This window comes from Dama dama, chromosome 23 (assembly GCF_033118175.1).
Source record: "Dama dama isolate Ldn47 chromosome 23, ASM3311817v1, whole genome shotgun sequence".
Classification (NCBI taxonomy): domain Eukaryota; kingdom Metazoa; phylum Chordata; class Mammalia; order Artiodactyla; family Cervidae; genus Dama; species Dama dama.
The window spans coordinates 32424751-32440585 of NC_083703.1; the positions used below are offsets into that span (position 1 = coordinate 32424751).

The 15835-nt window shown below is 39.8% G+C and overlaps 1 long non-coding RNA gene across 1 annotated transcript; it reads right to left on the bottom strand.

Annotated features, from left to right (window-relative positions):
• Positions 1-340: 340 nt before the first annotated feature.
• Positions 341-11493, bottom strand: LOC133044349 (uncharacterized). Its single transcript, XR_009689921.1, has 3 exons — positions 11349-11493; positions 6279-6407; positions 341-508 (listed from the first exon to the last, which is right to left on the bottom strand). It is a non-coding gene; the product is annotated as an uncharacterized LOC133044349 (long non-coding RNA).
• Between the last annotated feature and the right edge of the window lie 4342 nt (positions 11494-15835).

Below are 15835 nucleotides of genomic sequence, written 5' to 3' on the forward strand. Positions count from 1 at the left end.
GCCATGGATTTACATGTATTCCCCATCCCGATCCCCCCCCCCCCCCACCTCCCTCTCTACCCGATCCCTCTGGGTCTTCCCAGTGCACCAGCCCTGAGCACTTGTCTCATGCATCCAACCTGGGCTGGTGATCTGTTTCACCATAGATAATATACATGTTTCGATGCTGTTCTCTCGAAACATCCCACCCTCGCCTTCTCCCACAGAGTCCAGAAGTCTGTTCTGTACATCTGTGTCTCTTTTTCTGTTTTGCATATAGGGTTATCATTACCATCTTTCTAAATTCCATATATATGCGTTAGTATACTATAATGGTCTTTATCTTTCTGGCTTACTTCACTCTGTATAATGGGCTCCAGTTTCATCCATCTCATTAGAACTGATTCAAATGAATTCTTTTTAATGGCTGAGTAATATTCCATGGTGTATATGTACCACAGCTTCCTTATCCATTCATCTGCTGATGGGCATCTAGGTTGCTTCCATGTCTGGACAATATTTTCATTCTCTAAAAATGAAGAGAAATCTTCTTTTCATAAGCAAATAGAGTACTTGCATGTCATCTTGATCCTGGTAAGACTTAGTTTTGACTTTTGTTAGTCCTCGACTATTTTAACCCCATCATCTTAGTTCTGGTCCTCATCTCTCAGGTGTGATCCTTAGCCTCAGGATGGGACATTTCCGGATCTCAGCTGCAGCTTGCATGTGTTTCCCAAAGCCCTTCCACTTTGGCAGAAACTCTGGCCTCCGTTTCTCCAGAACTATACAGGTATTGAAGTCTCTGCCCAGCTTTTAGTTTCCCTGCTCCTATTTTCTGCTGGGTTTCTTGAAATCTCACCCTGAACATATAGAGCTTTGGAGGTGGCCAGCAATTTGAATGTTTCTCTGTCAACTTAGCCCAGAAAGAATACCGTTTTATGCTTGCAGTCTCTCCCTCATTTTCACATTGCCTTCATGGGAAAAACCAAGTGAATGTGGGTTTCAACTTGGACGTTTTGTCTCTCCCAAGGCATATAGCCATTAATCTCCATTCTTGACTGTACTGGTTGTCCTCAAAACATTTACACAGTTGCTCGCATGATGAGTGTGTGTATCTGTTTACTCCAGCTATTACAGTTGTTTTCATGGAGAAGACAGGTACTCAGTTATAGGTTGCCACTATGAATGATACAGTTATAAAACTCAGCAGCTTAGAACAATAATTCATTTTTCTGTGGGTTGACCAGGCTCAGCCAGGGAGCCTGCAACTACTGTCAGGTGGTATCTAAGGCTGGGGTCATCTGAAGCCCAAATTGGACTTGACACAGAATATGACTTCTTCATTCTTAAGTCTCTTCCTTCAGTGTTCCATGGCCTCTTTCATTTTCCACATATTGTCTCATAATCCACGGCTTAGGCTTCTAACAGCATGGTGTGAGGATAGTAATACTTTTTACCATGTGACTCACTGCTAAGAGCCAGGAAGCACAAATGTCCAGGTTTGATAAGAAGTACGTCTGTAAATAACACAGCATAATTTCCACTGCACTCCATCAGTCAAATCAGTCACAGAGACCACAAAAATTCAAGGGTGGAGAAATAGACTCCACCCCTCAAGGTGAGACTGGCAAGGTCATATTAGAGAAGAGCATGTGGAATGAGAGAATATTGTAGCCATCTTTGGAAAATACAGATTGCCAAAGAGTTTGAAATCAAAAGTCCCAATCAAAACTGACTTAAGATGACAAAGAAAATCTGAATAATCTTTCTTAAAAGAAAATATTAAGAACAGATTCACAGCAGTTGAATTCCACGAAATGTGTAATGGATACATTCCAAATCATCACAAACACTTTCAAATCATAAAAATAAGAGAAACTTTTCTAACTATTTATATGAATACAGCACAATCTTAATCCCCAAACTAGACAAAGACCCAGTAGAGACAAACACTACTGGTCAACATTATTCATGTAAATATCCTCACAAAACATCAGCAAACCCAACTTGTGTTGGCTGAGGTTCTCTGAACAGCCAAAGATGGAATTAGGTGTACAAGAGATTTATTCTGATGGATAAATAGGAAGACATAGGAAGAGATACGTGAGCTTTTAGGTTGCAATATAGGCATGACAATAGTGAAAGGAGAGAGAAGGATGGAATAGTAGGGGCAGTCTCGGAAGCAGTGCAGATTTAAGAAAGTTTTAGGAGAGCCTAGGGAAGGTCCACAAGTCAGTTGGGGCTGCTTAGAGGAGTTCCTGTCCCACAGGAATGGATCAGTGCTAGTATCTTTACCGTGTTCAGTCACTGGTTTAGGAGCATCCCAGGGGAAGTGTGTCCTTGACTCAAACGTGGTGGTGAATCCAGAGGGATGATAGTGGGGTTATCAGTCAATTATGTTCCTTGAACCAGAAAATGGAAGTGATGTGTTTTCCTTGTTATTCAGTCGCTAAGTCATGTCTGACTCTTTGCCACCCCATGGGACTGCAGCACACCAGGCTCCTCTGTCCTCCACTATCTCCTGAAGTTTGCTCAAATTATTGTCCATTGAGTCAGTGATGCTATTTTATACAAATCAGGCAATATATTCTAAAAACATATTTATGTATTCTAAACCTATAAAAAATAATAAATGTTGAATACAGCTCAGGGATATGAGATTATTTTAATATTAAAAATTGGTTAACATAATTTAACATTTTAACATATTAAAGGAGAAAATCATATGATTCACTTAAGAGATTTTTAAAAAATCCATAAAGGTCAACCTCTAATTATTATAAAAACTTTTACAAAAATAAGAATGTACAGGCTGTTTCTTAACTCAATATGAGAGAGCTATGAGAAACCAACAGTAAACATAAAAAATGATGGTGAAATAATATAATTATTATTTCTTTTAAGATCAAGAAAAACAGAGATACCTCTATCCCTGCTCCCATCCAATACTGTACTATAGGGAAAAAGAGACATAGTAATAGAAAAAGAGATAAAACTGTCATTAATTGCAAACAATATCATTGCTTATTTAGAAAACTATTTACAGGCAAATTATGTGCCAAGAAAAGCAATGGGCTGAGAACAAATAAGATTTTCTCTGAGATAAGATAAACACCACATTAGAAAGATATGTCTTACCAGATGGGGTATAGTAAAATATAATGGTGTAGTACTGGTGTAAGGACAGACATCAAGAGAATATAATAGAGTATCCCAAATAAACCCATGGATCTCATCCTCTCCTTCCCTCCATGAGATCCATGGGTTTATTTGGGATACTCTATTATATTCTCTTGATGTCTGTCTCTACTAGGATTGACATATATACATGTGTGTGTAAATGTGCATGCTCAGTCATGTCTGATTATTTGCAATGCTATGGACTGTAGCCCACCAGGCTCCTCTGTCCATGGGATTCTCCAGGCAAGAATACTGAAGTGGGTTGCCCTGCTCTTCTCCAGGAGATCTTCCCGACTCGGGGATTGAACCCATGTCTCTTATGCCTCCTGCATTGGCAGGCAGTTCTTTACCACTAGCGCCATCAGCTGATTCACACTGTTGTACAGCAGAAACCAATGTAATATTGTAAAGTAATTAGACTCCAATTAAAAAAAAAACAACATGGATCTTAGTTTGAGCTGCTATAACAAAATATCATAAACTGAGGGTCTTAACAAACATTTATGTCTCACAGTTCTGGAGGCTGAGAAGTCCAAGATCAAGAATTGGTTCTGGTGAGAGCACACTTCCTGGTTTGCAGATGACCATCTTCTTCTTGAATGCTCACATGGCAGAGAGAGAGGGAGAGAGAGGAAGGGAGGGAGGGAGGGAGGAGAGAAGGAAATTGGGAGCTATTTCTGTGTTCTTTTCATACAAGGGCACTAGTCCCATTGTCAGGATCCCATTCTTATGACCTCATCTAACCCTAATTACTTTGAAAGGCCCCTCCAAATACTTCACATTGGGGTTTAGGGGTTTCAGATTTTGAGGAGACATAAACATTCAGTTCATAACAAGTGCATGGAAATTTGCTTTATGACAGAGTGAGCATTGTTCTAACATATGTTAGTTGGAAAATCATTTTGAAAAGGACCCTTAAAGGGGAGATGCACCATTGTATATCCAAAGCTTTTCCCCAAGCCTTTCTATAATGAGACCCAATCTTGTCTTTCAGTCACTGTCTTCTTGAGCTTGAAGCAATGTATACTTACTTGAGGAAAAGAGAGGGTAACTGGATGGTTTTAATGTCCCTTTATGATTTATCAAGGATTTGACACTTCACAAATTCCATACCTAATAGTTCACTATCTATAAACAAAATTTATTTTTTAAATTTAGTTTTTATATTGGGATATAGTTGATTTACAATGCTGTGTGTTTCAGGTATACACAAAGTGATTCAGTTATACATATAACCCAGGGATTGAACCCAGGTCTCCCACATTGCAGGTGGATTCTTTACCAGCTGAGCCACCAGGGAAGCCCATTATACATATACATGTATTCATTCTTTTTCAGATTCTTTTCCCATTTAGGTTATTACAGAGTACTGAGTACAGTTTCCTGCAGTAGGTCCCTGTCGATTATTTGTTTTATATATAGTAATGTGTATATGTTACTCCCAACCTCCTTATTTATCCACCTTCACTTTTCCCCTTTCAAAACCAAAAGCTTGCTTTTGAAATCTGTGAGTCTGTTTTATAAGGAAGTTCATTTGTATTATTTTTTTTAGATTCGACGTATACGTGATACCATATCTTTCTCTGACATTCTTCACTTAGTATGATAATCTCTAGGTCCATCCATGTTGCTGAAAATGGCATTGTTTCATTCTTTTTATGGCTGAGTAATATTCCACTTTATATATATGTATGGCATCTATTTTATTCATTCCTCTGTCAATGGACATTTAGGCTGCTTCTATGATATGGCTATTGTAAATAGTGCTGCTGTGAACACTGGGGTACATGCATCTTTTGAACAAAATGAATTTTATATTACATAGTCTAAAGTAAACTCTAGGAAGCCTGTATTATGCTTGAGAATCTCAAAAGGCTTTCTCTTCCCATTTATTGCCTATTTTGCTCCAGCACAACAAATTCCATCTTTCAATTCCAATTAAATATGGATAATTTTAAATTATTGTGCTATAGTCCATGGGGTCACAAAGAGTTGGACATGACTTTAACTGTGTGGATCACAACAAACTGGAAAATTCTTCAAGAGGTGGGAATACCAGACTGCCTTACCTGCCTCCTGAGAAATCTGTATGCATGTAAGAAGCAACAGTTAGAACCGGACATGGAACAACAGACTGGTTCCAAACTGGGAAAGGAATACGTCAAGGTTGTATATTGTCACCCTGCTTATTGAACTTATATTTGGAGTACATCACGCCAAATGCCAGGCTGGATGAAGCACAAGCTGGAATCAAGATTGCTGGGAGAAATATCACCAACCTCAGATATGCAAATGGCACTACCCTTATGGCAGAAAGCGAAGAAGAACTAAAAAGTCTCTTGATTAAAGTGAAAGAGGAGAATGAAAAAGTTGGCTTAAACCTCAACATCCAGAAAACTAAGATCATGGCATCTGGTCCCATCACTTCATGGCAAATAAATGGGGAAACAATGGAAACAGTGAGAGACTTTATTTTTTTTGGTTCCAAAATCTCTGCAGATGGTGACTGCAGCCATGAAATTAAAAGATGTCTGCTTCTTGGAAGAAAAGGTATGACCAACTTAGACAGCATATTAAAAAGCAGAGATATTACTTTGCCAACAAAGGTCCGTCTGGTCAAGGCTATAGTTTTTCCAGCAGTCAAGTATGGAAGTGAGAGTTGAACTATAAAGTAAGCTGAGTGCTGAAGAACTGATGGTTTTGAACTGTGGTGCTGGAGAACACCCTTGAGAGTCCCTTGGACTGCAAGGAGATCAAACCAGTCGATCTTAAAGGACATCAGTCCTGAATATTCATTGGAAGGACTGATGCTGAAGCTGAAGCTCCAATACTTTGGCCACCTGATGCGAAGAACTGACTCACTGGAAAAGACCCTGATGCTGGGAAAGATTGCAGGTGGGTGGGAGGAAAATGGGACGACAGAGGACGAGATGGTTGGATGGCATCACCGACTCGATGGACATGAGTTTGAGCAAGCTCTGGGAGTTGGTGATGGACAGGGAAGCCTGGCATTCTGCAGTCCATGGGGTTGCAAAGAGTCGGACACTACTGAGTGACTGAATTGACTGATGGATAATATAGACCACAGGCTTCCCAGGGCATAGTGGTAAAGAACCCACCTGTCAGTGCAGGAGACACAGAGGATGTGACTTCGATTCCTGGGTTGGGAAGATCCCCTGGAGTAGGAAATGGCAACCTGCTCCAGTATTCTTGCCTGAGAAATTCCACGAACAGAGGAGCCTGGCAGCCTACAGTCCATAAAGTCATAAACAGTCAGACACATCTGAGCAACTAAGGACACACATTTTAGCACATTTATACAGTTTAAGGTTATGGGTAGAGTAAGATCATTGAATGTTCTCACCAATTCCAGACAATCACTCTTTCCCTCTGTGGTTCTTTGGTCATAAAGTGGTTTATAGGAGAACTAAACATGGAGAGAGAGGCTGACTGCCTCCAGGTGGTGGATCGGGTGAACTGTCTATGAAACTATGCAATCAGCTCCAGGCAGAATATATTTCAAAATGTTTTTCCCTGTGGGGTTTGGCAAAAACAGGCAATTTTTTGTTCCAACTGCCATGTGCTTCAGCAAATCCCTCCTGCTATTCTGAGTAGTCACCTTTCAAGCCCACAAGTGACTGAGTTCTTTTGCTTCAAACTGACAGAGCAGAGCTGAAGCAGAATATTATCCAGGCAGTGCCAGTTTGTTCTGGTCAACAATTTGATGTACTCAGACCTATGCCTGGCTTTCAATACATTTCTTGGCTGACCATGAAGTCCTCTTGACAGTACCATGTTGATGAGATTTTATGGTCTCCGATAAAATCAGCAACAAGTAAGATTTCGCAGTGGGAACAACCGTCTAAAATGGCTGATCAGAAAAAAAATGTGAGGTGATCTATTCCAAAACAACTCTGTGTTAACATAATTTTGTGAATGGACTTCCTTTTAAATAATCTCTGCAAGTAAATTTTGAGTTAATAAAATTGGAGCCCACCAAAATGACACAAAGTTGAATTTCAAATGCTGTGTGTGTGTGTGTGTGAGAGAGAGAGAGAGAGAGAGAGAGAGAGAGAGAGAGAGAAAGAGAGAGAGAGAGTTCTAAAAAATGTTATAAATACGTTCCTGCCAAGGATGGACTATTGTCTTCAGGCCAAAGCTTAAGAAGATAAAGTATAGCATCCAACCATTTGCCCAGAGGAGAGAGAAGTATGCATTTTTCAAAACAAACAACTTTTTAAATTGAAGTACGGTTGATTTACAATGTTGTGTGACTGCAAGGAGATCAAACTAGTCAATCCTAAAGTGCTTTATCCAGCACAGTACATAAAACTGGGGCTGCTACTTGGCTGAGCACGCTGTAGACTTCAGTCATTTTCCTGGATCCAGTGAGTTTCTGCAAGACTCATACTGGAGAATTAAATGGGGATGTGATAGACACCACCACCCTAGCATTCTTTTGGTTTCAAAAGGGGGCATGAATCTTTGCCATCCTTCTGAGATATGAAATTGTTTGTGATTTAATATCTTGGCTGGGAAAATGGAGAGGGGGTTATTTTCACTTGGCCTTTCCTAACCATGATAGCTGTCACTTCTCAGGCCACAGTTCAACTGTCGTGTATGTCCATTTTGATGACATACTCAGGGGCCAGGAAAATGCCCAGTGGGCGAGTCTATAGACCCAGTGGACCCACTCTGAGCTGGACTTTATCCAGGACTCTATTTGTCTCCTGGACCCCATATTCCTTCATTCCAGCAAGGAGGCCATGGAACTGCTTCAGACCTCAGTACCATTGTCAATTCATATCCTGTGTCTAAAAGCCCTCAAAAAATTAGGCTATTCCTCTTTCTGAGAGTACAGTCACTTAAGTAAATGACTACAGGTCCTTTTAGAGGAAAGACTTGGGGATAATTTCAGGAATTATTGCTGAAGCATCTCAGGGTTCTTTCTCTAGGGCCCCAGCCACCTTTAGAGTCAACGTGTTCTAGATCTGAACACTGGCTCAAATCAGAATTGAGCAAGATATCAAAACATTTTAATGGGGGATTTCCTTGGTGGTTCAGGGTTAAGACCGGGTCTTCCAATGCAGGGGTGCAGGTTTGAACCCTGGTCAGGGAACTAAGTTCCCACATCCTTTGAGGCCAAAAAACCAAAATATAAAACATAAGCAATACTGCAACAAATTCAATAAAGACTTTAAAAATTGTCCACATCAAAAAAGTCTTAAAGACATTTTAATAGGTGATCACCACCTGCCTTTTCTTCCTCCACTTTTGCTTTCTTTGGGTTGGAGAAATTAAGAAGCATCTTTGTTGGGTAATTGTCTGTTTTGCCCATAAGGAAGCCAGGGTCTATTAACCATCTCCACCATTTCCTGTGGGTCAAGTCTCTTTAGTTTCCCTTCCAACCTTGCCAGCCATGATGAAGCCAGTGGCTTCATAGCTACTAATGGTTACAGGACCCTTCATGCCCCCATCCTTAGGGCTGTTAACAAACCTAGCTCTTGTGTCTGCCTCATGGAGCCCTGGCCTGAAAATTTCATCTTACCACCTGTTTTCTCTGACCACTCCTGATCCCAACTGTGTCTGTTCAGATCTTCCAAGGAGCAGAAGCCAAAAAGGAATGGATATGCAAAAGATTTATTGGATGAAATACCTATGAGGGACACAAGGAGCTAGAGAAGTAGGGAGGGAGAACCTTCAAACTACAAAGCAGGTCTGACATCTGTGAAAGGAGAAAGGGAAGGAAGAATTGAGTGAGAAGAGCCTTTGATTACAGTGCTGCTCTAAGAAAAGTTTTGGCCAGACCAATGAGGAGTCTTGAGCAACAGTTATCCTTTAGAGGAATATTGCATCCAACAGATGGTCGTACTCCAGGACACATGTCACACTCAGTCATTGTCTGGGAATGGCCTAAAGGTAGCACTGACTGAAGATGACTAGAGACTCCAAAGCAGACCTCAAAAAGTGACAGACGGAGACAGTCAACTATGTTCCACAGTAGGTCTTTTTGAAGGGAGTTTTGAACCATCATTGTCACCTCACCCAGGACCACACAATAATTCTTGTTAAAGAATATTTCCTTGGATGCAACATAACCTGCAAAGATGCTCTAACTCTCCAAAGAGAAGAAACTATCACATTATTAGACAGAGCAGCGTCTGCCCCTCTGTCATTCTCTTGTTCTTCAGACTGTGTCCTAGTTTTGTGTGCATGTGAGTAAAGAAATCCATTACTTACTTATCAACTTTTTTTTTCTTTGCGGGGGTGGAGAGGAGCCATCCTGCATGGCTGTGGGATCTTAAGTTCCCTGACCAGGGATCAAACTCGAGCCCCTGGCAGTAGAAGCACTGAGTCCTAACCACTGGACCGTCAGGGAAGGCCACATCCATCTTTTAATGGCCTCCCTTTAGCTTCATGAAGGCCCTGCTAAAGTTTTTAAATGATCATTTTCCTTTAAGATCATTTCCTTGAAGAAACTTTCTTCTTCACTTTCTGTTCCTTTTCCTTATTTTCTCCACTACACTGTCTATAATATTATTATATATTTGTGTGTTTGTTGATCCATTTTCTGTCTCCTGTGCTGTGGTTAGTCACTCAGTCATGTCCAACTCTTTATGACCCTATGGACCATAGCCCACCAGGCAAGGATACTGGAGTGGGTTGTCATGCCCTCCTCCAGGGGCTCTTCCCTACCCAGGCATTGAACCCAGGTCCCTCTCATTGCAGGCAGATTCTTTACCCACTGAGCCACTAGGGAATAATGTTATATATATTTGTGTGCTTGTTGATCCGTTTTCTCCATCCCCTATTTGAATGTAAATTCCATGGCAGACGGGATCCCTTTTTCGTTGTTCACTACCATATGTTTAGTACCCAGCACATGCTTGCCTGACACACAGTATGTGCTTAATATATGATGATTAAATGAGTATATCAAATCTTAGGCAGGTCAACTATCCCAGATATCTCTAAAACTAATCCCTAGAGTAGGGGGTGAAGATAGAGCAAAGATGTTTTTCTAGTTGGATTCTGGAGATCTCACAATAACCCTATAAATTAGGCTTATCACCCCCATTTTGCAGATGAGTAAACTGAGGTTTATACAAAAATTAAGTAATACAAAGTCATCCAGCCAGTAAGTTACAAAGCTGGAATCTGAATCCATATCCAAAGCATATGCCCTCAGATGGCAGCCTGGATGGAAGGGGAGTTTGGGGAAGAATGGATACATGTTTATCTATGGCTGAGTTCCTTTGTTGCCACCTGAAATTATCACAACATTGTTAATGGACTATGTTCCAATAAAAAATAAAATGCTAAAACAACAAAAAACAAAGTGTGTACTCTCAACCACTATTGAATACTAAGAACAACAACAAAACCCCAAAACCTAGCTTATAAATAGATGAGTTCCAAAAAAAAAACTCAATTTTTTCAGAAACTAGCTCCATTTCCAAACTTCATGAAGAGAGTAACTCTCACCATCCATCTATATAATTGCTGTATAGATCAGATATCACGAAGTAACCCTAAAGTGCTTCAAAATTTTCCAGCTAACAGCTGATCATGTCCTCTTTTGCAAAATGTGAACTACAATGTTTGCTAATTAGGCTTCTGAAGGGTTTAAATGTTCCACACAGAATATGGGAAATGCAGAGAACCATTAAGTCCTTTCCTGGTGCCAAACTGAATGCTATAGTGTATTTTCCTGGTATTTTAACCTGTCTAGCACCTAATGACTCAGAAAGTGTTACTCTTATTTAATCCCTCTCAGGATTTCTTTTTTTTTTTTTTCTTACCAAGAAGCTACTAATAACCTCCCTTGTTAGTGAAGTTAGTCTCTTCAGATACCTGTCAAATGATTTTCCGTGGCTAATCTAACACAAAAGTAAAAAAAGGAGCCAAATTATTTTGGAAAGCAGACAAGAAAAGGCCCTCAGCTGGGAAGTGTTTAATTGTTAGTAGCATACCTACTGCTGGCAGGAAGAGGAGAAGCCACACAACTCAAACACCAGCGTCTAAAATCAGATGCACATCGACTTAAATTCCAGCCTTCTGTTCACCTGATAAATTATTCAGCCTTCTTACACATTTAATAAAGTTCTGAAACAGTTCCCAGAAAATATCTGCATATAAAATATAATTTGAGAAATAAATAAAGCCTTGGTAGGAGGCAACGGTCTTACCCGAGGTAACTCTGATGAAAGGACTAGAGTGAGCTGTCTGTCCTGCTGATTTCCGAGTCACTGTTTTCAAGCGGCAGCTCTTTTTGCCTTGGCATTGAACGTGACAGCAGCTGATTAATTCCTGGAGAGTGGGCTGGGTTTGATTGACAAGCCAGATGAAATCTGGCTTTTTAGTATCCTCAAATGTTTTTTCCCAACCTCGGCACAGGAAGATCTCCCTGGGATAAAATCCTTTATTTGAATCTTTTCCATAAAAAAGACATCTGTGTGTGTGTGTGTGTGTGTGTGTGTGTGTGTGTGTGTGTAAGAGAAAGAGATAAAGAGCCAGAGACAGAGAAAACTGCTTCTGGGTCTTTAACATCTTTGAAGATATCAGCCTAAGAAGACTGCTCTGAGTGAAAATGTAAAAACAAACAAGCAAAAAAACAACAATAACGAAACTCATTTATTCAAGACATTTGATGACACAGTGGTAGGGCAAAAAAAAAAAACCTTTGCCACTGTGGTGTCCAAAGAAATACTGACATCTACTGGTAGGTCTAGAAATCATACGGCTTGTCCAAGGGCCACATTGAGCTATATGAAAATGGAGGGATGGATACATATCCACTGGACACAGAACTATTTAAGTAAAAGATGAATTTATTATAACCATTAAAACCATTTCTGAATTTTCCTATTATTTACTATAGTCCTTTTATCTACCAGATAGACAGAACCCCTATACTTGAAACATTAAGGAAGAGAGCAGCACAGTCAAGGCAAGTGTAAAATAAACCGAATTCCTTTCTATTTTTTTATGACCCCAAAACATGCCTTTTCAAACAGTACTTCAAAAAGCAGCAAGGATGGAAAGTAACATTGCTTAGCCGGAAGATATACCTGTGTTCAAATCCAAGGTACCTCCATTCGGCTTTGTAGTTTCTATGAAGTTACTTAATCTCTCTGAATCTCAACCTTCCCAGATAAAAAGAGGATTAAGAACACCTGCCTGGGATGAAAATGAGAGGCAGTGGACACAAAATGGCTTGCTCACATTAAATACTAAATAATGGATTGCTATCATATGTTAAGAACAGGAAACTTTCTAGGGCTATTTGGTTCTTGATTGACCAAGCTACAATTTGGGAGAGTGCTTCTCAAACTTTAATTGGCATGCAAATTATCAGGAAATCTTGTTGAAATGAAGTTTCTGATTCAATCGATTGGAAGCGCGGCCTGGGATACTGAGTTTCTAGCCAGCTCCCAGGTGATGCTGCTGTGGTCCAGGGCTATACTGAGTAGCGAGGATCTGTGGGGTCTACCGCCCTCTGGTGGTCAGGAGTTTTGAGATGGCCTCTATTGATCGCCTTTCTCTCCAAGCAAACCTCTTTTCTTAAACTGAAGTATAGGGGCTTCCCTGGCTGTCCAGTGGCTGAGACATCCCTTTCCAGCGCAGGGGGTGAGAGTCTGATCCCTGACCAGGAAGCCAGGATCTCACATGCCTTGCCGCCAAAAAACAAAAACAGAAAAAAAACAACCTCAGAAATGATATTGTAACAAATTCAATAAAGACTTTTTAAATGGTCCGCATCAAAAAAACAAAAACAAAACAAAACCTTAAAGAAAAATTGAAGTATAGTTGATTTACAATAATTTCAGGTATACAGCAAAGTGATTCAGTATTTCTGCAGATTATATTCCACTACAGGCTATTACAAGATAATGGATATAATTCCCTGTGCTATACAGTATATCCTTATTGCTTATCTATTTCACATAGAGTAATTTGTATCTGTTAATCCCATATCCTTAATTTGTCCCTCCCCTCTTCATTTCTTCTTTGGTAATCATAAGTTTGTTTTCTATGTCTGTGGGTCTGTTTCTGTTTTAAATATACATTCAGCTGTATTGTTTTTTAGGTTCCACATATAAGTGACATCATATGATAGATAATTGTCTTTCTCTGACATCGCACTGTGTATAGTATTCTCTAAGTTCATCTGCACTGCACTCTTTTTTATGGCAGAGTACTATTCCATTGTATAAATACATCACGTCTTCTTACTCTAATCATCTCTTGATGGGCACGTGGGTTGTTTCTGTGTCTTGGATATTGTAAATAATGCTGCTATGAACACTGGGGTGCATGTATCTCTTTAAATTAGTGTTTTCATTTTCTTCTGGATATATACTCTGGAGTGGACTTGCTGGATCTTATGGTAGCTCTGTTTTCAGTTTTTCGAGCAACCTGCATACTATTTTCCATAAGGACTGCACCAGTTTACATTCCCACCAACAGCGTATGAGGGTTCCCTTTCTCCATATCTTCTCCAATATTTATTTGTGTTCTTCTTGATGACAGCTATTCTGACCAGTGTGAGGTGATAGCCCACTGTTGTTTTGATCTGCATTTCTCTAGTAGTTAGCAGTGGTGAGCATCTTTTCATGGACCTGTTACCCATCTGTATGTCTTCTTTAGAAAACTGTCTATTCAAGTCTTCTGCCCATTTTTTGATTGGGTTGTTTTTTTTATTGAGTTGTACGCGCTGTTCATATATTTTGGATATTAACCCTGGTCCGTTGCATCATTACAAATATTTTCTCCCATTCTGCAGGTTGTCCTTTTGTTTTGTTGATGGTTTCCTTTGCTGTGCCAAATCTCTTTAGTTTAACTGAGTCCAATTTATTTATTTTTGCTTTCATTTCTTTTGCCTTAGGAGACCAGCCCAAGAAAATATTGCTACAATTTATGTCAAAGACTGTTCTGCCTATGTTCTCTTTGAGGAGTTTTATTGTTTTAGGTCTTACATTTAGGCCTTTAAACTATTTTGAGTTTATTTTCCTGTATGGTGTGAGAAAATTTTTTAGATAAGGGTAAATATCTCTGAAAATTTCATTCTTTCCAATATGTGGATGAAGAGTGCACAAAAGTGCCCTGAATGAAGATGAATTTGGCTGATGTAGAAAAACTGAAAACTTCATTCTCACACCTTTCCAGTTTATGGATTTCACTTCTCATAAGAGAGACGAGGCATTTGATTCTGATCAAATTACCCCCATAAGAGAGGTCTGACAAATTAAAGCCCAGCAGTTAATTTGTTCTGTTTTAATTCTGGGTGTCTGCAGAACCTGGCCACAGTGAGTGATTCAGATCATGGGCCTTCAAGTCATAGGGGAGTTGGCATCCTGACTTCACCATCTGCAAGGTCTTGATCAAGTTTCTAAACTTGTCTAAGCCCTAGTTTTCTCAGAGTATACTGTAAAAGTTAAATGTTGTAATACAGATAAGCCTCAGCATATATACTGCTTGAAAAATGATAGTGTTATAATTGTTTTCATGACAAACAGCAGAGCTGTCATTTCTCTTTGTTTTTTAATTATAGTGCCACCACTTTGGAGAAGAAACAGGCAATGGGATATCACAGAATGAGGTTTTGGAGAAAGCAAGATTCAGGTTTAAAATCTCGGTTCCACCATCAGCTGGGATAACTTCCGGCACCATTACATAACATCCCTGGGTATCAGGGTCCAACTGAATAACAGGGAAATTACAGCTTACTTGGGTGGTCTGAGGATTAGAGATGTTAGCTGAGCTGGCACAAAATAAAAACCCCTTACAATTATTTGTTACTACTGTCAATGGTAAAAACACTGTATTATGAGTCAGAAGACTTGGGTTTTGGAACTCATTTTTCTGACTTCTCTACCTCCATACACAGCATTTTAGGCGAATCAAATAATAACCTTGGCTAGTAAATTATAAATGGAGACAGGAATTATGGCCCTATCTGTTGGTCACAGGGTAACTGTGTGAGCTAGGCTTTCAAAAATTAACCAAACCAGTTAATCTAACCAATTAAACTTCATTTTAGTCACATGCCATTTTTTAAAGTATACAGCAAGTTTTCCTACATATTATCACAATTATTTTGTACAGCAATGTCATAAGGATGGCTATATTTGCACTTTTCACAGACAGAGGAACAGAGGGTCAGAAAGATTAAGTAACATGTTTAAGACCATGGAGTCGGCAAAATAAATAAACTCAGGTGTCCTGACGCTGAAATTCTATTAATAATAGAGATTCGTGAGGCAAAGGGTACTATTTAAGTGAGCTCATGAAAAGGTTTCATGTTTTCGCCACTAAAATAGCAACCTAACATTGGATGGTTGTGGCTTGGTCGCCATGACCAGTTGATAAAGGCATTGTTGGTGGCCTTGAAGGACATGGGTTCAACTCCCGGCACTGCTACTTCCTGGAAAGTGATGGTGGGCAAGTCACCCTCTGTCAAAACTTCACCTGAACTGTAAAAGGAAGACTCTGAACTGGATAATACCTAAGCTTTTCTTTTCTTTCTAATTGGTCATAGGGTAGCAGCCACTGCCAGAGGAATGGCGATAAGATGAAATGTGAGCATGTATTATAGTCGCCATTGTAGATCAGCTTGTCCTTACATGTTGGGGACACATGCCATCCAAAGGGTCGTCCAACAGCCACACTACCC